Source organism: Mirounga angustirostris, unplaced genomic scaffold (genome assembly GCF_029215605.1).
Source record: "Mirounga angustirostris isolate CCGP_5_RB_7025 unplaced genomic scaffold, mMirAng1.0.hap1 SCAF_7, whole genome shotgun sequence".
NCBI lineage: Eukaryota > Metazoa > Chordata > Mammalia > Carnivora > Phocidae > Mirounga > Mirounga angustirostris.
This window is the reverse complement of record NW_026991715.1, coordinates 67,047,701-67,071,327: the sequence shown is the minus strand read 5'-3', so window position 1 is coordinate 67,071,327 and position 23,627 is coordinate 67,047,701. Positions and strand designations below refer to the sequence as shown.

General features: G+C 36.4%; 2 long non-coding RNA genes across 3 annotated transcripts in view; one reads left to right on the top strand and one right to left on the bottom strand.

Annotated features, from left to right (window-relative positions):
- LOC123859742 (uncharacterized) overlaps positions 1-23,627 on the top strand; it is an 84,049-nt gene that overhangs the window by 18,999 nt on the left and 41,423 nt on the right. The window lies entirely within an intron of this gene.
- Positions 15,844-23,627, bottom strand: part of LOC135365398 (uncharacterized) — a 142,995-nt gene continuing 135,211 nt past the window's right edge. For both annotated transcript variants that reach the window (XR_010413121.1, XR_010413120.1), the window contains one exon: positions 15,844-16,154. This is a non-coding gene — a long non-coding RNA (uncharacterized LOC135365398). The remainder of the gene's footprint in view (positions 16,155-23,627) is intronic.

Sequence of the window (23,627 nt, the reverse complement as noted above, 5' to 3'; positions counted from 1 at the left end):
TTTTTAAAAAAAACCCAGTGGTTACAGATAAGAAATATTATGGGAAGTTCAGAAGAGGGAAAGCACCTCAGTTTGAATTAGTCAGGAAAGACTTGACAGCAAATGTGAGAATAACTAGGTAGAATTAGGTAGCGGGGGAAGAAGATAGCCAGAAGAGAGGGAAAAAAGATAGGCATGAGCATGGAAACAGCAAAATGAAGAACTGAGAAGGCTAGCCTAACAAGAGGGTCCTTTGTCAAAAGGAGGAAAAAGCACATTAAGGATGGCTCTGAATGTCAAGGACTTATATTTTAAGCATTAGGAGCAAATGAAAATTGAGACAGTGACATGGGGAAAATGACTTTATAGGATACTTGCCACTCCAAGATATTATATGAAATGCTCTTTTATATATGTATCTTCCTTCTTGCACTAGAAAATATGCTTCAGAGGCTGGAGGCTTCACCTGTCTTATTCACTGCTATTGTCATAGGATTTAGATCACGGCTTAATAGGGGTGCTCATGAAAGAATGAACGAATGATTCATCTGACAGTAGTATGCAGAATGAACTAGATATAAGGAGGCAGGACAACTAGTTAAGTTTTTGATATAAAGCAGGTGCAGTGAGAATGGAAATTACAGGAAACATTGTAAAACCACCGGTGACTTACTCGTTGTGGCAGTTTTGGTGCCTGGCATGGTACCTAAAGACAGCAGGCCCTTGGTAAATGTTTATTTAATGAATGAGGGGAATGATATTAAACTTTGTGACTCTATTTGTGATAGCAATATGGTAGGGAAGGGCATGGAAGATGACTTTGAAGTTTCTATTATTAGTGACTGGGAGGATGGTGATGCCATGAATAAAAATAGACAAATTAGGAAGGAAGAGTTGTTTCAGGGAAGAAAATGTTGCATTTTATTTTAGAAATGTTGAATCCAATTTAAGCCCTAAGGTATGTGTACATGCTTGTAGTTATTAAACAAGTTCAATAACAGCTTATGTTTCACAGGTATGTTAGCTACAATATAATTCATATTTTTTGGCAAATGATTTCTAGAGTTATCCGATTTTTTGTAAAATACCAGAAAAATTCAGTAACATTCTTGCATAGGTTCTCTTAAAATGAACTATTTTAGTGTAAAAAGTAAAAATACTGGTAATCCAAATGGGTTTCTATTTTTATTTTTTTAAAGATTTTATTTATTTTATTTTATTTAAATTCAATTAGCCAACATATAGTACATCATTAGTTTCAGATGTAGTGTTCAATAATTCATCAGTTGCGTATAACACCCAGTGCACATCACATCATGTGCCTTCCTTATGCCCGTCACCCAATTACCCCATCCACCCCTCCAGCACCCCTCGGCAACCCCCAGTTTGTTTCCTATAGTTAAGAGTCTCTCATGGTTTTTCTCCGTCTCTAATGAATTTTTTAAGATTTTATTATTTTGATTGATTTGTGAATGTTGAACCACCTTTGCATCCTGGGGATAAATCCCACTTGGTCGTGGTAGATGATCCTTTTAATGTATTGTTGGATCCTATTAGCTAGGATTTTGTTGAGGATTTTAGAATCCATATTCATCAGGGATATCAGTCTGAAATTCTCCTTTTTGATGGGGTCTTTGGCTGGTTTGGGGATTAAGGTAATGCTGGCCTCGTAGAATGAGTTTGGAAGTTTTCCTTCTGTTTCTATTTTTTGAATGATAGAACACATTAATAAGAGGAGGGAGAAGAACCATATGGTCCTCTCAATTGATGCAGAAAAAGCATTTGACAAAATACAACATCCTTTCCTGATTAAAACTCTTCAGAGTATAGGGATAGAGGGAACATTCCTCAAGTTCATAAAACCCATCTATGAAAAACCCACAGCAAATTTCATCCTCAATGGGGAAAAGCTGAGAGCCTTTCCCTTAAGATCAGGAACACGTCAAGGATGCCCACTCTTGCCACTATTGTTCAATATAGTAATAGAAGTCCTAGCAACAGCAATCAGACAACAAAAAGAAATAAAAGGTATTCAAATTGGCAAAGAAGAAGTCAAACTCTCTCTTTTCGCAGATGACATGATACTTTATGTGGAAAACCCAAAAGACTCCACCCCCAAATTACTAGAACTCATACAGCAATTCAGTAATGCGGCAGGATACAAAATCAATGCACAGAAATCAGTTGCTTTCTTATACACTAACAATGCAACTGTAGAAAGAGAAATTAGAGAAACAATTCCATTTACAATAGCACCAAAAACCATAAGATACCTCAGGATAAACCTAGCCAAAGAGGTAAAGGATCTATACTCTAGGAACTACAAAACACTCATGAAAGAAACTGAAGAAGACACAAAAAGATGGAAAAATATTCCATGTTCATGGATCGGAAGAATAAACATTGTTAAAATGTCTATGCTACCCAGAGCAATCTATACCTTCAATGCCATCCTGATCAAAATTCCAATGACATTTTTTAAAGTGCTGGTACAAACAATCCTAAAATTTGTATGGAATCAGAAAAGACTCTGAATCACCAAGGAAATGTTGAAAAAGAAAAAGCCGGGGCATCACGTTGCCCAGTTTCAAGCTATATTACAAAGCTGTGATTGCCAAGACAGCATGGTACTGGCACAAAAACAGACATATAGACCAATGGAACAGAATAGAGAACCCAGATATGAACCCTCAACTCTATGGTCAAATAATCTTTGACAAATCAGGAAAAAATATGCAATGGAAAAAAGACAGTCTCTTCAATAAATGGTGCTGGGAAAATTGGACAGCCACATGCAGAAGAATGAAACTTGACCACTCTCTAACACCATTCACAAAGATAAACTCAAAAGTGGATGAAAGACCTCAATGTGAGACAGGAATCCATCAAAATCCTAGAGGAGAACATAGGCAGTAACCTCTTTGACATCGCCCACAGCAACTTCTTTCAAGACACATCTCCAAAAGTTAGTGAAACAAAAGCAAAAATGAACTTTTGGGATTTCGTCAAGATAAAAAGCTTCTGCACAGCAAAGGAAACAGTCAACAAAACAAAGAGGCAACCCACAGAATGGGAGAAGATATTTGCAAATGACACTACAGATAAAGGGCTGGTATCCAATATCTATAAAGAACTTCTCAAACTCAACACCCAAAAAACAAATAATCAAGTCAAAAAGTGGGCAGAAGATATGAAAAGACCCTTCTCTGAAGGAGACACACAAATGGCTAACAGACACATGAAAAAATGTTCATCATCATTAGCCATCAGGGAAATCCAAATCAAAACCACATTGAGATACCACCTTACACCAGTTAGAATGGCAAAAATTGACAGGGAAAGAAACAACAAATGTTGGAGAGGTTGTAGAGAAAGGGGAACCCTCTTACACTGTTGGTGGGAATGCAAGTTGGTACAGCCACTTTGGAAAACAGTGTGGAGGTTCCTCAAAAATTTAAAAATAGAGCTACCCTATGACCCAGCAATTGCACTACTGGGCATTTACCCCAAAGACACAGATGTAGTGAAAAGAAGGGCCATATGTACCCCAATGTTCATAGCAGCAATGTCCGTAATAGCCAAACTGTGGAAAGAGCCGAGATGCCCTTCAACTGATGAATGGATAAAGAAGATGTGGTCCATATATACAATGGAATATTACTCAGCCATCAGAAAGGATGAATACCCAACTTTTACATCAACATGGATAGGACTGGAGGAGATTATGCTAAGTGAAATAAGTCAAGCAGAGAAAGTCAATTATCATATGGTGTCACTTATTTGTGGAACATAAGGAATAGCATGGAGGACATTAGGAGAAGGAAGGGAAAAATGGGGGGTGGGAATTGGAGGGAGAGATGAACCATGAGAGACTATGGACTCTGAGAAACAAACAGGGTTTTAGAGGGGAGGGGGAGGGGGGATTGGTTAGCCCAGTGATGGGTATTAAGGAGGGCACATACTGCATGGAGCACTGGGGGTTATATGAAAACAATGGATCGTGGATCACCACATCAAAAACCAATGATGTATTGTATGGTGACATAACATAATAAAATTAAAAAAAAAAGATTTTATTATTTTATTTGGCAGAGAGAGCACAAGCAGGGTGAGCAGCAGAGGGAGAGCTAGAAGCAGGCTTCCCACTGAGCAGGGAGCCTGACTCAGGGCTGATCCCCGGATTCCGGGTTCATGACCTGAGCTGAAGGGAGATGCTTAACAGACTGAACCACCCAGGTGCCCCTCTATTTTTAAATTGTAAATTATACTTTAGCACGATAATGTTAAATGTATGCAGTGTTGTGTTTACATTGCTTTATCTCTAATTTTTTTTTTTATTTTTTTTAAGGATTTTTATTTATTTATTTGACAGAGAGAGAGAGAGAGCACAAACAGGGCAAGCAGGAGAGGGAGAAGTAGGCTTCCCACTGAGCAGGGAGCCTAATGTGGGGCTCGATCCCAGGACCCTGGGATCATGATCTGAGTCAAAGGCAGGCGCTTAACGGACTGAGCCACCCAGGTGCCCCTATCTCTGTAATTTTTAACACTGGGTTATCACAATTTTTCTTCCTCTTCCTCCTTTTAAATATCTCTCTCACATTTTTTCTAATCTTCATACTATAACAGAGTTGTTTTTTACATTACTTAAATATGTTCCTTATGTTGGGAATTTACATATGACCAACATGCACCTGTGGGGATGAGGATTCCAAAATGACCCCCCAAGTCCCCATTCCTTTGTGTACAAGCCCTGCAGAATCCTCTCACCTTGAATATGGGCGGGACCTGTGATTATGATGGGATAGTCACACCCTTGATTAGGTTATGTCATATAAGACTTCATCTAAGCCAACTAAAGGGACAGATTCTCCTGTTGGTCTTGAGGAATTGCCATATTGTGGAGAGGGCCACGGGTCAGGGAATGGTGGGCAGCCTCTAGAAGCTGCAAACCGTCCCCTGTTGACAGCCAGCAAAAAAGCAAGGAATTCAGTTTTGTAGTAGTAAGAAAATGAATTCTGCCAATAATCGGTGAGCTTGAAAGACCCCAAATCTTCAGAAGTGATCATAGCTCCAACTGACACCTTAATATCAACCTGGTGAGAGCCTGAGTTCAAGACTCAGTTAACCTGTACCTGGACTCCTGACCCATGGAAACTGTGACATAATAAATTTGTGCTGTTTTTAAGCTGCTAAATTTATAATTTTTATGCAGCAATGGAAAACTCACACATCACCTATAATTTTATTAGAAACCACCACGCTCCTTTATCTTATATATTAAATGTTAATATCACATCTTATTTTTGAATTTTTAGACACTGGTGACCCTAGGTTATGTATTTCTTTGTAATTATCCAAATCTTAGACTTTAATGGCCTCTGTCATGGATTAGTAGCTAAATTGCTTCTTGATTATTATCATTTTAATGTTTTAGTACATCTTATTAGAAGATTAATTATCACTGACAAACCATAAGCTTCTCTTCAATATTTATTAATCATATACTTTGATTCATAATATTTTTAGTCACAGGATGCCTGGGTGGCTCAGTCGGTTAAGCATCCAACTCTTGCTTTTGGTTCAGGCCATGATCTCAGGGTCATAAGATCCAGTCCCCGGGTCCGGTTCTGTGCTCAGTGGGGAGTGCTTGGGATTCTCTTTCTCTCCCTCTCTCTCTTCCCCTTCCTCCCCTTCATGCTCTCTCTCTCTCAAATAATAAATAAATCTTTACCTTTTGGATTATCAGTCATTTTTTTTTTTACTTGTCTGAGGTCGTTATATATTATGGATATGAGTTATTTGTTAACTATAAACAAATATATTTTCCATTCCTATAGTTTGCCTTTTTACTTTTTTAATGGTGTCTTCTGATAAATAGACATTTTTAACTTTAATGTAGGCCAATATATCTTTTTGTTTCCTTTTAGTTTATAGCTTTTTGTGTCCCTTTTAAGAAAGCTTTGCCTGCTCCAAAGACATAAAGATATTCTTCTATGTTTTATTCTAGAAGCTTTATAGTTTTTTTTTTTTTTTAATTTTATTTATTTATTTGACAGAGAGAGACACAGCGAGAGAAGGAACACAAGCAGGGAGAGTGGGAGAGGGAGAAGCAGGCTTCCCACTGAGCAGGGAGCCTGATGCAGGGCTCGATCACAGAACCCCGATATCATGACCTGAGCCAAAGGCAGATGCTTAACGACTGAGCCACCCAGGCGCCCCTAGAAGCTTTATAATTTACCTTTACTATAATTTACCTTTCACATTTAGCTCAACAATTCATCTGGGATTGATTTTGGTATGTAGTCTTTTGGATATTCTATGTACACGACCATATTATCTGCAAATAGCAGTTCTATTTCTTTATTTCTGATCTTTGAGCCTTTTATTTATTTTTATTGCATAGGTACTTGAAAAGAATTTGTATTCTAATGTTGGATGTAGTATTCTATCTATGCTGGTTAGTTCAAGTTTGTTCATTGTCTTGTTTAAATTTTCTATATCCATTGTGATATTTTGTCTACTAGTTTTATTGGTTTTTGAGAGAGGTTTGTTAAAGTACCCTATTATGCCTGTGGTTTTATGTACTTCTTCTTAGAGATTTATCACTTTTTGCTTTATATATATTTTTGTTTTAAGTAGGCTCCACCCAGCATGGAGCCCAGTGTGGGGCTTGAACTTATGACCCTGAGATCAAGACCTGGAATGAGATCAAGAGTCAGATGCCTAACTGACTGAGCCACCTAGGCACCCCGCTTTTTGCTTTACATATTTTAAAACTATATGATTAGGTGCATTCAAATCTTGCATTATGATATTCTCCTGGTTGGTTAATCTCTTTATTGTTATAAAATTTCTCTCTTTGTCTCTAGCAATGCTTCTTGCTTTTATGTTCACTTTGTTCTGATATTATCCTAGGAATGTTTTGGTTTCCTTTTATGATCTCTTTGATTTAAGCTGCTTTAATGTTATATTCCCTCAATGGGAAAGGTAAGCTTTCTGGTACTAGGGACAACATAATACATTTAAATTCAATATTGATTATACCTTGTTTCAAATGATACTTTAAAATTTTTTTTCAAAATACTTTCATATTTGCTATATTATTTTCATAACCTGCCTTTGTAGGCCAGGCTTATTTGAAGATACTAATATCTAGGTGACTATAGTCAGAAATTTGACTACTAGTAATGCATGGGTAACAACCAATCAAAACAATAGGGCATAATGGTAGGTATAGACTGAATAACAGCTCAGGTTACAGCCCACACACTCTTACTTCAGTTATTAAGATTATTTTAATAAAATCAAAGCAGTATGAGTATCTGCATAATGAGAGGTATTATCAAGCTAGGGAATTAACCACAAGTGAATCAATGCATACATGTACAAAAAAGAGAAATTCAGAGAAGACCAGAATAGAAATTATTCTTTAGTTGTCCTTAATGATGGGCTTTAAGTATTTTTTTATTGAAGTTGGTAATTCATTTGTACATATAATACTAAATTAAATATATATTATATATTACACTAAATTAATATATAACATTAAATTAAATATATATTACATGTATACTTACATGAACTTCTATAGAGCTTCAGAAATTCTTTTTTTTTTTTTTAAGATTTTATTTATTTATTTGACAGAGAGAGAGACAGCGAGAGAGGGAACACAAGCAGGAGGAGTGGGAGAGGGAGAAGCAGGCTTCCCTCTGAGCAGGGAGCCCAATGCGGGGCTCGATCCCAGGACCCCGGGATCATGACCTGAGCCGAAGGCAGACGCTTAACAACTGAGCCACCCAGGTGCCCCTAGCTTCAGAAATTCTTAACAGATTCTTTTTCCTTTATAAAAATCACAATTAAAGAACTCAGCCAGGTATTTACTGTTATAATTAAATAATTCAATTGAGATAATTTTCTGGTGTTCATATTAGGCAGGATTACATGAACCATACCCCCATCAGAATGTTTTTTAATAATTCTTTCTGCCTTGGTGTTTTATTAACATTTCTTATTCTATCATTTTGTTACTTTCATAACATGTTCCTTGACTTCTTTTCCTAATTGCTACCTGTAAAGTTGCCCAAAATATACCTGCCAAGGGTGATATATCCTCTTGCTTGATTAAAAAAACGAAAGAAATCACAGGAGTGGCCAGATCACAGTGAACTTTTAAGATCACTTATATTTTTTCTTTAATAATGTCTTAATAGTATACCTCCTTATTTGCAACATATTTAGCCAGAGCTAAATTTAATGCTCAATTATAACAACTATATTAGACATTGAAATGCATAATTTGGCTTCTTTTCATCATTTCCAATTTTTTATTTATGTTTATTCAACTTTACTTTATGAATGACTTATCTTTTCCCCTCAAATCCTTTTTGAAAAGTAGTGGTATATAAATAAATACTGTCCAGGGGCGCCTGGGTGGCTCAGTTGGTTAAGCGACTGCCTTCGGCTCAGGTCATGATCCTGGAGTCCCAGGATCGAGTCCCACATCGGGCTCCCTGCTCAATGGGGGGTCTGCTTCTTCCTCTGATCCACTTCCCTCTCATGCTCTCTCTCAAATAAATAAATAAAATCTTTAAAAAAAAAAGAAAAAGAAAAAAAAAAGAAATAAATACTGTCCAGACCAACAGGTATCAATTTCCTATAATACTAGAGAAGCCGATAATATTTAAAAAGTGCTGTGTATCAAAATAAAAAAAAGTGCTATGTATCATTTTTTAAAACCCACTCTGTTCCTGTAACCTCATTTTACATGTAACATCAAGCCACCCAACACTGATTTAGTTTCTTTCTAACAACATGTGGTCAAACTTTTGTTGATGGCTCTTTGAAACTTTACTGATTTCTAAGATGGACTGTGTATTTACTTGAATCTTATCCAATTTGATATGCCATATTTGAAAAGGAGATAGGGTAAACCTCCAAAATACTGATTGCAAATTCAACCTTAAATTTAATAGTATAGTTATTCTAAACGAAATAAATCCTGTTTCACATACTACAAATATATATAAAAGTTATAGTTCAACTATATTCAAAATAGATTTGAGATGGGATTGTAGACTTATTTGCTCTAAGCTTCTTTCATTTAAAAGTAAAATATTAATGGAGATATACTTATTATTATACATGTTTTTTCCTTGCATTGTCATTTATATTTTAATTTTAGGATTTATTTTCTATTTAAAGATGACAAATTCACGTCACATAAGTGTATATGAGTAAGACAAGATGTGTGGTTATTAAAAATCAAGAACTTCGTTCTAAAATCACAAGAATTTTGTGGTGAGTATGCTGCCTTGTCTGGCTACAGCTCTAGCTACAGTCTCCTCAGACTCCAGCATGGTTACAGCTTGGAGTGAGCTGCTGCCATAGCGCATTGAACTTAGGGGATAAGGGTGACGTAGAGAGGTAGCAGTATGAAGGCCAGTCATAGTCTCGAGTTGGCTTCACTCTCTATTTATCTACATGGTCTTACGCTTGCCCTTTTTATAAAATTATCTTACCCTTACTATGTAGCATATCAAAATTATATTCATTTCTTTTTTTTTTTTAACATTTTATTTATTTATTTGACAGAGAGAGACACATGAGAGAGGAAACACAAGCAGGCAGAGCGGGAGAGGGAGAAGCAGGCTTCCTGCTGAGCAGGGAGCCCAATGCGGGGCTCGATATCAGGACCCTGGGATCATGACCTGAGCTGAAGGCAGACGCTTAATGACTGAGCCACCCAGGTGCCCCCAAATTTTATTCATTTCTTCCACAAATACTAAATTTCTACTGTAGGGCAATATATTAGTTTTCTACTGCTGTATCACACATTATCACAAATGTAGCAGCTTAAAACAACAAAAACTTATTGACTCATAGTTTTGTAGAAGTCCAGGCATGACATGACTGAATTCTCTGCTCAGTCTCATCGAGCTAAAACGGAGGTGTTAGCTGGAGCTGTACTTCTTATATGGGGCTCAGGTTCTCATCCAAGCTCATTCAGGTTGTTGGCAGAATTCAGTTCTGTGTGGCTGCAGGACTGAGGTCCCTGCTTTCTTGCTGGCCCTCAGTTGAGGGCTGCTTTTAGCTCCTAGAGGCTGCCCATTGTTCCCTGCCACATGGCCTTTATTCACAACCTGCATGTTACATTCTTCTAGACCAGTCAGGATGTGTCTCTCTGACTTATTCTATGAGCAGCAGAGAAAACTCTGTTTTTAAAGATTCATATGATCAGGTCAGGCCCACCAGGATGGTCCCCTATCTTTTTTTTTTTTTCAAAGATTTTATTTATTTGAGAGAGAGAATGAGAGAGAGAGAGCACATGAGAGGGAGGAGGGTCAGATGGAGAAGTAGACTCCCCACTGAGCTGGGAGCCCGATGCGGGACTCGATCCCGGGACTCCAGGATCATAACCTGAGCCGAAGGCAGTCACTTAATCAACTGAGCCACCCAGGTGCCCCTGGTCCCCCTATCTTAAGGTCAACAAATTAGGGACATTAACTGCATCTGTAAAATCCCTTCATAGTAATACATAGATTAGTATTTGAGTGAATAGTGGAGAAGATATACCTACATCAGGGACCAGGAATCTTGGAGGGCCCTCTTAGAATTCTACCTAAGAGTTAGCTATTTATTATGTGTCTCATTACTTGGACATGTTAGAGGGGAAAAAAAAAAAAAAAAAAAAAATATATATATATATATATATATATATATATATATATATATATATACACACCAGTCCACATGGAGGAAACATTCTAGAAAGTTTAGGGAAAAAAATTATATGTAAGATCTTAGTATCCTGTTGTTTCAGGACATTTAGAAAATATCCAGATATAAAGTCACCAGGATAGGCTAATATACCTGTTTCATATTTATTATTCTCTTCTAGTATTCAGTTAACTATTTTTAATAGATGGTGTTTTTTTCATATAAACATGTACATAATGAAAATATATAAGTTATAGTTTTACCTCTTGAGCACTCCTTTTTTATTTTAGATTCATGGAATTTGAGGGAGGGACCTTAAAGAACACACCATCCTTTATTAGCATTTAAGGGTAAGGTAGTTGAAAGGAGACCTTTCCTGTTTATAGCTAATAAAATATCAAGGTTCTATTATATGTTTTATGAATATGTGTATTTCTTTTCAAATGATAACAGATGTGACCGTCCTAATGAGTGCATTTCTTGAAATAGAGCAGAAACTTAAATAGCTAGAATGGGCAGGATACCAAGGAAACAGACTAATCAGGCAGATGGTGACTGTTTCCTAGGGAAAGTCTGAGTAAACCAGTAACTCTACAGCAGTGATCTGAAAATAAAGGAACATATGTGAACATGGAAAACTTAATGTTTTTCATATATTTTTTCATTACATTATTATCATTAGATTTATATACACACTGTTATTCATTACCATTGATCACATGTTGAAATTTAAGTTGTTTCCTTCATTATAATGTTTTCTCTTCATATTAACAAAATTTTGCCAAAAAATACTTTTTAATAACTAAGATGCAGCAATGGATTTCTTTCTTTCTTTTTTTTACAAAGGAAAAAGCACCTTTTGAGCATTTCTACTAGTCTTTTAAATTAATCATTTTGAAGTGAATTGATCTACAAATTTAAAATAGGTTTATAAATGACCAAAATCTGTTATATAAAAAAATAAAAATCACAACAAACTGAAATGCACTTGCTAAAGAATGAAATTGTACTAAAAAACAAAAGTAAAAAAAATATCCTAGCAGGAAACCAGGAACGGAATAAAAACACAGAAAGGTATCTCTGGCACAGTGCCCTGAAGGTCAACAACCATGGCCCAGAGCATGAGGTAATGTCAGAAATAAGAAAACACCCTGGGTCAGACCCTGTCACTCGGATCCTAAGACCATTAGTGATCATGTAAAAATGTAATCTGTATAAGGATTTATGAATTTTTATATATTTCATCTCATCTCTATAACATCCTGGTGGGACAAAGCAGTTCTTGTTATCCCCATTTTACAGAGATATAGACAGAAATTAGTTTTCCAAAATTCATAGTTCCTAAGTGGCAGATCAGGAACAAGAGCTAAGTCTTCTAAATCTTTTGATGGATGGAACAGTCAGGAGAGAGTGGCTCTCAGGGAAATGCCACTTAGCATCTTAATATATAGACAGCCCATAGTTTGCCTGCAGTCTTAGGAGAGCAGGGGTTAGCATTATTTAAAAGAAAAACAACAACACTACCCTGTACTCACTTACTTTCTAAAAGTTGCAAATGGTTTGTACTGTTTCATAGAAATTTCTTTGCTTGAATTTCTTTGTCTCAAATTAAGGAAATCGAAAGGAGCAACCACAAAACAACGGGAATCTGATGGACCTTAAAAGGAGTGTCCTTTTGATTGATTTCATTATGCTTAAGGTAGTTCCCACAAACTGGCAAGTTAACTGGGGAAGGATAGGAGGGGTAAATTTGAAAAAGGTGGTGAAGAGGAACCAACTTTTTGGGGGTCTGTAATCTGATGCAAGCACAAATGTATATGTTCACCATTCTCTAAAAAGGGTAGGGGGCACTCTAGTTATAAATAAATTTATACTGATGAAGCTAATCTAATGATACTTTATGTATAAGATGAAAAACAAAAAGGGTAGTGGTACCTGTGTGGTCTTCACAATCCTTTTTATCTCTGATAACAACAGCTGTCCGTCCATCTACATGAAAATATAATGAGACTATTTACTTACTCATTTCTTTTTAAAATCTTTTGTTTTTTTCTTTTTTTCTTTTTTATTGTTATGTTAATCACCATACATCACATCATTAGTTTTTGATGTAGTGAAAAAAAATTCAGGATTATAGAAGTTATTAAATATTACAAAGAGTTTCTGTATTTACTTCATCTATCTAGTTCAAATGTTAACATCTTACCACAGGACAATTGTAGAGCAGGAAATTAATATTGAGAAAATTATAACTAATCTATAGATCTTACTCAAATGTCACCAACTGATCACACATTGCATTTAGTTGTCATGTCTCCTTGGTCTCCTCCAATCTGGGAGTTCCTCAGTCTTTCCTTGTCTTTCATGACCCTGGCACTTTTGAAGAGTGCTGGTTAGGTATTTTGAAGAACGTGTCTCAGTTTGTGTTTGGCTGATGTTTCCTCATGGTTACATTTAGGGTAGGCATTTTTGGCAAGATTACCATAGAGGTGGTATTGTGCCCTTCTCAGTGCATCATGGCAGGACGCACATGGTGTTGATATGCCTCATTATGGATGATACGTATGGATGATACATTGAGACATATTAGCAACATGTGCCTCCATAATGCACTGAGAAAGGAATAACACACTCAGACATAGTCCTTTCCTTTTCACATGATCAGGGTGACCCTGAAAGTTATTTTTGGAAGAAGTTATTTCTTCAGCCTGGGCCCATGAATGACTGCATGAAGCAGAATCCTTTCCAGCTCCAGCCACTAACTAACCTGCAGCTCTCTTGGGCTATTTATGTGTGAGAAAAATAGTTACTATGTTTGAGCCATTGTATACTTTGAGTACTTCCGTTAGAGCTGTTAGCCTACCTGGTTGTATTAACTAGAGTTAGATTCATGTCCAACTAGAGGAAGTGCTTCATCCAATAATACTCCTGTGATTTTCTTCACTCTTTATTAGTAGTTGCCAAATCTATTTCCATAGCCCATATTTCCCACAAATATTTCTATCCAATTCTCTCCAAATTCAAGTTTGAAATAGTTTAAGCTTGGTATCCCACTGCCATCTTTAATTATATTGTATTTAGGTCCTTCTTGTTTTTAAGCACCCCAAAATTAGTCATTTTTTTTCAGTATTTAATTAGATTAAAACCTTTTTTTTCGTTTTCACACAGACAATGCTTTTGCATCCCACATTAGCAGTTCTCTTAAGGAGGATCTGCAAATAGTAAACCTTCTGACTTTTTCTGAAAAAAAAAAAAAATGTCTTTATTTCATAATAAATCTTGAGTGATAGTTTTATCCTTTGAAGATATTTCCCAGCATGAAACTTGTGAAAATGAAAATGGATTAAATTATCCTGAAAAATACAGAGATTCTCAGATTGGATTTTATTGGATTTAAAATCTAAGTTTAAGCTATATTTTTTCAAGAATCACACCTAAAATATAATAATCTCAAAAGACTGAAAGTAATGGAATAAAAGTAATGAATAAAAACAGTTACACAAAAAATCCAACCAAAATAAATGTCAGAGTAATACTGATATTAGAAAAAACACTTTATAGCAATATCATTATCAGGATTAAAAAAGTTGATTACTTAATGATAAAATGAACAATTTACCATGAGGACAAGGACTGCTAGAGCTGATCAATATCCATTTTCTCCTCTTCTTTTTTGGCACACAACTAGAATACTTTCATAGCCTTCTTATAATTTTATTAGAATCACAGAGTTGACTTTTAGCCATTGGAATATGTCCAAAAGTTATTTGCCATTTATAGGCTGGCATGTTAACTCTTTCGATTTGTGTCTTTTCAGACTTTCTCCCCATTCTGCAGTGATTTTGGAAATTTGTTGAAGATGGATATGCATTAGCTATGCTATATGCCTTCCATTTTTCCTCTTACTGATCAGAGTTTTTATTATAGTTAATTCAGTTCATGATCCATTATTTTATATTAGATGTGTGTATGTATGGGAGTGGTGGTAAAAATAAGTTGTGTCTTCAGTTCATAGGATTCCATTTCAGAACAAGCCAAATATTCACATATTGGGGAAGACTGCACATTCCTTGGATATCTTGGACTTTGAGCTGAATGCACTGACTGGAAGGAACTTTCCATTGTCTTCTCTGGGGAGGCGATGAGTATATTCTGCATGTAGAAATAAGAGTAAAATGCATGTCTCAGAAGTCTTACAGTTGGGTTGAAGTCATCTGGACAGAAGTGATCTATGCCACTTCTAGTCTTGAGACACAAAAACTACTTATTTGCTCCATCCTCCATTTCCTGTTCCCTGCCTGGGGTGATCTTGGAGACCACATGATGAAGACTGTGTGTCACAAGAAGAAAGATGATTGGGTCCTTGATTAACTGCATTGTTCAATAAACCAAAACTTGGGTCTTCCCAAAGATTAATAAAATAGTCCTCAGAAAGACTGATCAGTAATGCAAGGAGAGGGCACTGGTAAATAGTATCAGGAATGAAAATAAAATAATTATAGATATGGTACAAATTAAAATATCAAAAATCATAAGAAAATTATTAAAATTTTATAAAAATAAATTTTAAAACACAAATGGAAAATTCTCGATACAAATTTAAATGACCTAAATTAACTTGAGAAGAGTAACCTCTATCTGAGGATAAAACAATCAGAAATTGAATCAGCAGGCAAAAAGCTATCCAAAATAAAGGCTCCAAGCGCAGACACTCTTTTTTTTTTTTTTTTCATTTTTTTATTCTTATGTTAATCCCCATACATTACAACATTAGTTTTAGATGAAGTGTTCCATGATTCATTGTTTGTGCATAACACCCAGTGCTCCATGCAGAATGTGCCCTCCTCAATACCCACCACCAGGCTAACCCATCCTCCCACCCCCCTCCCCTCTAGAACCCTGTTTGTTTTTCAGAGTCCATCGTCTCTCATGGTTCGTCTACCCCTCCTATTTCCCCCGCTTCATTCTTCCCCTCCCGCTACCTTCTTCTTCTTCTTTTTTTTTTCCTTAACATATATTGCATTATTTGTTTCAGAGGTACAGATCTGAGATTCAACAGTCTTGCACAATTCACAGCGCTTACCAGAGCACATACCCTCCCCAGTGTCTATCACCCAGTCCCCCCATCCCTCCCACCCCAACCCCCACTCCAACAACACTCAGTTTGTTTCCTGCGATTAAGAATTCCTCATATCAGTGAGATCATATGATACATGTCTTTCTCTGTTTGACTTATTTCACTCAACATAATACCCTCCAGTTCCATCCACGTCGTTGCAAATGGCAAGATCTCATTCCTTTTGATGGCTGCATAATATTCCATTGTGTATATATACCACATCTTCTTTATCCATTCATCTGTCGATGGACATCTTGGCTCTTTCCACAGTTTGGCTATTGAAGCGCAGACACTCTTAGAAGCAGGTTCTACCAATACTTCAAAGGACAGAAAAATCCCTCTTTTCCACAAAATATGATAAAAAAAAAGAAAAAGAAGCAAATTATACAACAACTTTTATAAAATCAGTGTATTTTGTATACTAAAACTAGAAAAACAAATAAGAGAAAAATTATAGGTTTAACCACCCTTATGAGTATACATGCAAATATCTTAAAGTGTTGACAAACTGAATCAAATGAGTATTTTAAAAAACATGTTATGGTCAAGGGTGGTTTATCCCAGGAATAATGTTTGAGCATTATAAAATCCTCATTCATATTAGGCAAATAATGCCTATTATTCCACCAATAACCATCATTACTCTGGAGTTTCTAACCAATGGAATAAAATAAGAAAGAAATAACAGTTGTATAGATTAGGGAGACTCATATACTTATTATCTGAAGATTATTTGCATAAAGAATCCAGTAATATCTACACCCAAACAACAGGAATTAACATGAGAGTTAGGCAAGGTTCCTGCATGCAAGAGCAAGGTACCAGTATCAACAGAGTATCTGTATGCCAGCAGGTGATGAGACTGACATATGCCTTAACATTATTCTGAGCAATGAATAAATCAGTGTCACTGATATTTCCCTACCAGATACTGATATTCCAAAGATATATTAATAAAACTGTGCTGTTATTTTAGGAATACATTAATAGACTAAAAAAACAAAACTCAGAGACAGGAACAAACCCACATATGTGAGAACTTGGAGTATGACAGGCACGACATTACAGTTCAGTGCAAAAAGACCAGACAACTCAAAAAACTGATGTGGGTACAATTAGGCACATATTGAAAACATAAAATGGCTGCCTCAAACTATTTATAAGGATATATTCCAAATGAATGAAATTTAAAGGAAAAGAGCAAAACTTTAAAACTTTTAGAGCAACATAGGAGAATTTGGGTATTCAGGGGAGGGAAGGATTTCATAAACCAGGCACAAAAGATAAATATTGTCAACTTGATAATATTAAAATTAAAAATCTCTGTTCCATAAAAGACATCAAAATAAAATTAAAAGAGAAGTCACAGCCTGGGAGAAAATATTTACCAATGTATACAGCTAATAAAATGCTTCATGTCTAGATTATACAAAGAGCTCCTCAGACAGATGAAGAACAGCAAAAGAGGACAAAACATAAATACAGTTCACAGAAGAGGAGACCCAGATGGCTAATAAATAGGAAAAAATGCCTATTTTAGTAGTAGGAAAATGCTGATGTGAACAATTGGGTTTACATATAACACAGAACAGATAGATAAAACTTGAAATGACTGAAAAAACCCCCACCAGACCCTTAATGTGTTAACATGTAACACACACACACACACACACACACACACACACCACAAAACACAAAAACAGAAAGTCTGCTAAAAGGAGCCGAAATTTGTACAACTGCTATATCAGGCACTGTTAGCTGCCTCTCCAATATCCATCCGCCTTTCTTCCTAAAGAACAGAAGTCCAGTTTTGTCCAGGACAAAAAAAGCTGGGTTCCAAATGATGTCTCATGACTTGTCTAATTCCCATCTTGTCCCATCCCCCTCAGCTGTGCTTGCAGATAGGCGCTCCATATGAAACTTTTCTGACCAATGAGACACAAAACACTCGGGGCGGGGTGGGGGGGGGGTGTTCCTGTGAAAACTTTAGCCGTCTCTATCCCTGTCCACCCTTCTTTCTGATTTATACTAAAAAATGAATATACTCAATAGCTGAGCTGAAGCTGCAGCAACTATTCTGTTACCATGGAGGAAAGACAAAGAGAATTGCAAACGTTATCAGTTGTAGTAGTTAGGTTCTTTTACGCTTGCAGCTGAATGCAATTCTCCTTGACAAAACCACATGGGTGAGCAATTTGTCAATATATAGTGAAGCTGAACATGTTCTTATCCTAAAAATTGGGAATTCCATACCTACTTCTATGTCCTGTAGGAAATTTTGCACATGTGCATAGAGAGATATGCACACGGCTCCTGCTGCCACATAGGTCATGAAACACTGGAAACAATCTAATTGTCCTTAATGGGTGAATGAGTAACACATTTCTGTATATTTCTACAGTAGAATAAAAGAAAGAGACTATTTTTTTTTTTAAAGATTTTATTTATTTGACAGAGAGAGACGGAACACAAGCAGGGGGAGTGGGAGAGGGAGAAGCAGGCCTCCCGCGGAGCAGGGAGCCCGATGCGGGGCTCGATCCCAGGAGTCTGGAATCATGATCTGAGCCTAAGGCAGACGCTTAATGACTGAGCCACCCAGGCAACCTAATGGGGAGACTTTAAAGGAATTGGCTCATGTTAGTATGGAGGCTTGGTAAGTCCAGATCTGCAGGATAGGCTGGTAAGCTGGAGATCCAGGAAAGAGTTGCAGTTCAATTAAATCCAGACAAACAAAAATATTTAATCAAAATAAAACTCAGGAATGGGGAGACTGTGGTTAAAGAACTCTAGTGAATGTAATAACTATATAAACAGAACTAAAACTAAACAATGTGGTATTATGTCAGAGGATAGAGCATAGATATTATTCAAGTTGATGAAGTGAAGTAAACACCAATAGGAATTGGGAAGTGATAAAAGGGAGACAAGAGGAAGCTTCTAAGCATGCTGGTTTCCTCTGTTTTTTACTAGGCAGTCAATCAACAATGACTAAACTTGACATATGAAATTTAAAAAACCCACAGTGACTTCAAACTCAATGATTTTAATAATAGTTCCTCAAGCTAGAGTGATTTAAAAAGAAACCCTTAATATCTTTGGAGATCAAGAAACATTAATCCATTGATTCTTCTTTTAGCCACATTAGGATCTTTCATGTTTGTTAAATGCCACTGAAATTAACTTTATTTGAATTAGCCTGTGTAATCCCATTGTAACATATTTTCTGTATCCAACTATCCTTTCAACTGTATATTTGTGTAAAGGGATGTCTGGGGTGATATTTACCCCAACGTAAAATATGATTTATGACCCTCTAAAATCTAAGCACCAGGGCAGGAAAATTTATTGGGTTTGTTTACTGCTAGATCTTTAGTTTCTAGAGCAGTGCCTGGCACAAAATAGGTGCTCAATGAAAATTTGTTGGGATTTTCAGGTGGGAATTGAGGTGATGTTTTTATTTCTACTTTCCTTATTACTTAAACTTTTTATATTGAGAATGTGTCATTTTAATAAAAATAAAAGAATTATTTTAAAAATTAAAGAGACAGTGAAGACAAAACAGAATGTGAAATTGTTACATGAGTATATGAATAGATCAATGAAAGAGGATAAAAACTCCTGAAGCTATTTTTTCCCATACACAGAAAAATTTCAAGATGAACCAGCATTAAATGAAGCCAATGAATTTAAATATATTAGAAGAAAATATATTTTTCATAACCTTATGTAGGGAAATCCTTACTAAGTCAGACTCAGAAACCAGATAATAGAGATATTAGTAATTTTGAGTGTATAAAATTTAAAATTTTTGCAAGACAAAGTAAATCATAAAAAACTTAAAGCACTGACTACATGATACATATCAGATTTTAACATCTATATTATGTAAAAAGTATCCACAAATAAACAAGATGACCCAACTTGAAAATGAGCAAAGGATACGAACAAGCAATTCATAGAAGAAATAGCAATGACTATACAAATGACTAATAACTATGAAAATAAGAGCACATTTACTAGTAACGAGGAATATGCAAAATAAAAAAATCTTTTTGCTCATTATATTGACAAAAATTTAAAGTTTGATAATGTCCAATGTGGATAAGATGTATGGACACGGGCAGTCTCATACACTGTTAATGGCAGTTAAAATAAGTATTGCCTTCTTTTAGGGTAACTTGTCAGCATCCATACAAATGTATTATGCATATACCTTTTATCAATCCCACCTAAGAAATATATCTACAGAAATACCTGCACATAATAATAGCTAACATGAATTGTTTGCTTGCTGTGTGTGGGAATTTTCTGAATCCTCAACACTTATTTTCACAACAAGAATCTATGAAGGGAATACTATTATTATTTTACAAATGAAGAAACTAAGGACTAGGGAGGTTTTCTACTTTTCCAAGGTCACACAGTCAGGAAGTGGCCCGGCTGGAATTAGAACACAGGAGATTTGTCTCCAGAACCCATACTGTTAAATAATAATATATATATGAAGACACATGTATAAGATGTTTATTAAAATTTGTTTGCAATGGTGATAAAATGAAAACTACTGAAATATTCATTAAACAGGGACTGAAATTCACATGTATTCATATGATGTAATACTTTAAAACTTCAAAAGATTGGCATATTTCATGGAAATATATCCAAGACCTAATTAAATGTATAATGTAGGTCATGGTAAAATACCTGTACATATAATCCCACTTATGTAAAAACAAAATATATAAATTATATGCTATATATATTTACATTTATATATGCATATCTATAAAACTGCATATGTATAATCACAAAATGGTCTGGCTGAATTTTACATCCAACTATTACTCCTGACAAGGGTAAGGGTTCGGGGCAGGAAGGCTTGAGATGTAAAGGTTGATTCTTCACTTGTAATTCTATATATTTCTTCTTCTTTTTTTTTTTTGAAATTTTACAAGAGATTGTGTGCTTATATATATTAAGTAAATAATTTTAGAAAAAGTCAGATATCCATTATGTGAGTAATAAAAAGAAACAAACTACAATTTTGGAAAAGAATTCAACAAAATAGAAACAGTAATTTTTGGTTGTATGTTCCTTTCTAAAATAATCAATTTTTCTTTTTTTTAGATTTTATTTATTTATTTGACAGAGAGAGACACAGTGAGAGAGGGAACACAAGCAGGGGGAGAGGGAGAGGGAGAAGCAGGCTTCCTGTGGAGCAGGGAACCGGATGCGGGGCTCGATCCCAGGACCCTGGGATCATGACCTGAGCCGAAGGCAGATGCCTAACGACTGAGCCACCCAGGTGCCCCTAAAATAATCAATTTTTCAATAATAAGTCTGTGTTAATTTTGCAATTAATTTTAGGTGAGGGGGAAAGTTATATACAGTTGATGACTATATCAGACAACTCTTAGGTATTTCCTCATTCTTTTTTTTTTGTTTTTTTAAAGATTTTATTTATTTGACAATGGGAGAGATAGCGAGAGCAGGAACACAAGCAGGGGGAGTGGGAGAGGGAGAAGCAGGCTTCCCGCTGAGCAGGGAGCCCGATGTGGGACTGGATCCTGGGACGCCGGGATCATGATCTGAGCCGAAGGCAGACGCTTAACCACTGAACCACCCAGGCGCCCTCCTCAGACATTCTTATTTCAATCCAGTCACCACTATTGTAATTAACACTGCATAGGCTATGTTCTGCTACATTTAGGTAACCGGTTTCTTAGGGCTCTAATGCAACAGCACATTTCCTCATGGCTGTGTCGTTTGCTTCTCACCTTCTTCAGGACTTCCTTGTTGCCTCTGAATCATGAGAGGCTATAGAACCCACTCAGAACCCAGGTATGTCCAACTTGGAATGGCAGGAGAGAACTTTTTTCAATGGGAAATAAGAGCTGGCATGTAAATTCTTCTCCCTTCTTCTCTTATGGACTGTCTGGAGAAATAATAATTTATGTAGCCTCTTAGAAGACAGTCCTTTGGCAAGTAATCAGTTTGGCTTGATAGCAAACAGTGACAACTGGATAATGCACTCTTCCTAACACACCCCTGCCTCATACCCCTTTTTTCTCATTCTTGCTTTCCTGGGATTGAAATCTATGATGAAATAATAGCATATAAGATGTTGCCAGGCTATGCTTTCTTGGGAACCCACACTAAGAGAGTGCCCTAATTTGGAACCATCTTTCCTGGAGTTAATATAAATGTTATAGTAAATAATATATTACTAGTAAAAACAATACTATAACTGGCTGCATTAGGGGAATCAGACTGGACGGATGTGAAGTGAACAAAATGATTTTTTTAAAGATCTACACAACATTCCTGCTAATTGGAGGTTATGTGTGAAATATCTGTTGATATACAATTATTCTCAAGTTAGACATCAAACTTTTTTTTTTTGAGAGAGAGAGAGAGCACACGTGAGGGGGTGAAGAAACTAAGGGAGAAGGAGAGAGAGAATCCTAAGCAGGCTCTGCACCCAGTACAGAGCCCCCCATGGGGCCCTATCTCCCGATCCTAAGATCATGACCTGAGCGGAAATCAAGAGTTAGACCCTTAACCTACTGAGCCACCCAGGCATCCGTCAAACTTTATTTTTTTTTAAGATTTTATTATTTGAGAGAGAGAAAGATAGAGAGAGCATGAGCAGGGGGAGTGGCAGAGAGAGAAGCAAACTTCCCTCTGAGCAGGGAGCCCAATGCTGGGGTCTACCCCAGGACCTGAGAATCATGACCTGAGCCGAGGGCAGACGCTCAACCAACTGAGCCACGCAGGCACCCCCTTCAAACTTTTTAATACACTTTCTTATAACAAGTATTTAAGTTATAACTTCAAACAACAATACTTACATAATCTGTGATTTTTTTGACCTTTAGCCAATACGCAGCTGTTAGATTTTTGCCCATTTTTCTTTGTATTTTTTTTCTAAATTTTTTTTATTATGTTATGTTAGTCACCATACATTACATCATTAGTTTTTGATTTGTGTTCCATGATTCATTGTTCGCGTGTAACACCCAGGGCTCCATTCAATACGTGCCCTCCTTAATACCCGTCACCAGGCTAACCCATTCCCCCACCCCCTCCCCTCTAGAACCCTCAGTTTGTTTCTCAGAGTCCATAGTCTCTCATGGTTCGTCTCCCCCTCCAATATCCCCCCTTCATTTTTCCCTTCCTACTATCTTCTTTTTTTTTTTTTTAACATATAATGTATTATTTGTTTCAGAGGTACAGGTCTGTGATTCATCAGTCTTACACAATTCACAGCACTCACCATAGCACATACCCTCCTTAATGTCTGTCACCCAGCTACCCCATCCCTCCCACCCCCCACCACTCCAGCAACCCTCAGTTTGTTTCCTGAGATTAAGAATTCCTCATATCGGTGAGATCATATGATACTTGTCTTTCTCTGATTGACTTATTTCGCTTAGCATAATACCCTCTAGTTCCATCCACATGTTGCATATGGCAAGAGTTTGTGGGGTTTTTTTGATGGCTGCATAATATTCCTCTGTGTGTGTGTGTGTGTGTGTGTGTGTGTGTGTGTATACCACATCTTCTTTATCCATTCATCTGTCGATGGACATCTTGGCTCTTTCCACAGTTTGGCTATTGTGGACACTGCTGCTATAAACATTGGGATGCATGTGCCCCTTCGGATTACTACATTTGTATCTTTGGGGTAAATACCCAGTAGTGCAATTGCTGGGTCGTAGGGTAGCTCTATTTTCAACTTTTTGAGGAACCTCCATACTGTTTTCCAGAGTGGCTGCACCAGCTTGCATTCCCACCAACAGTGTAGGAGGGT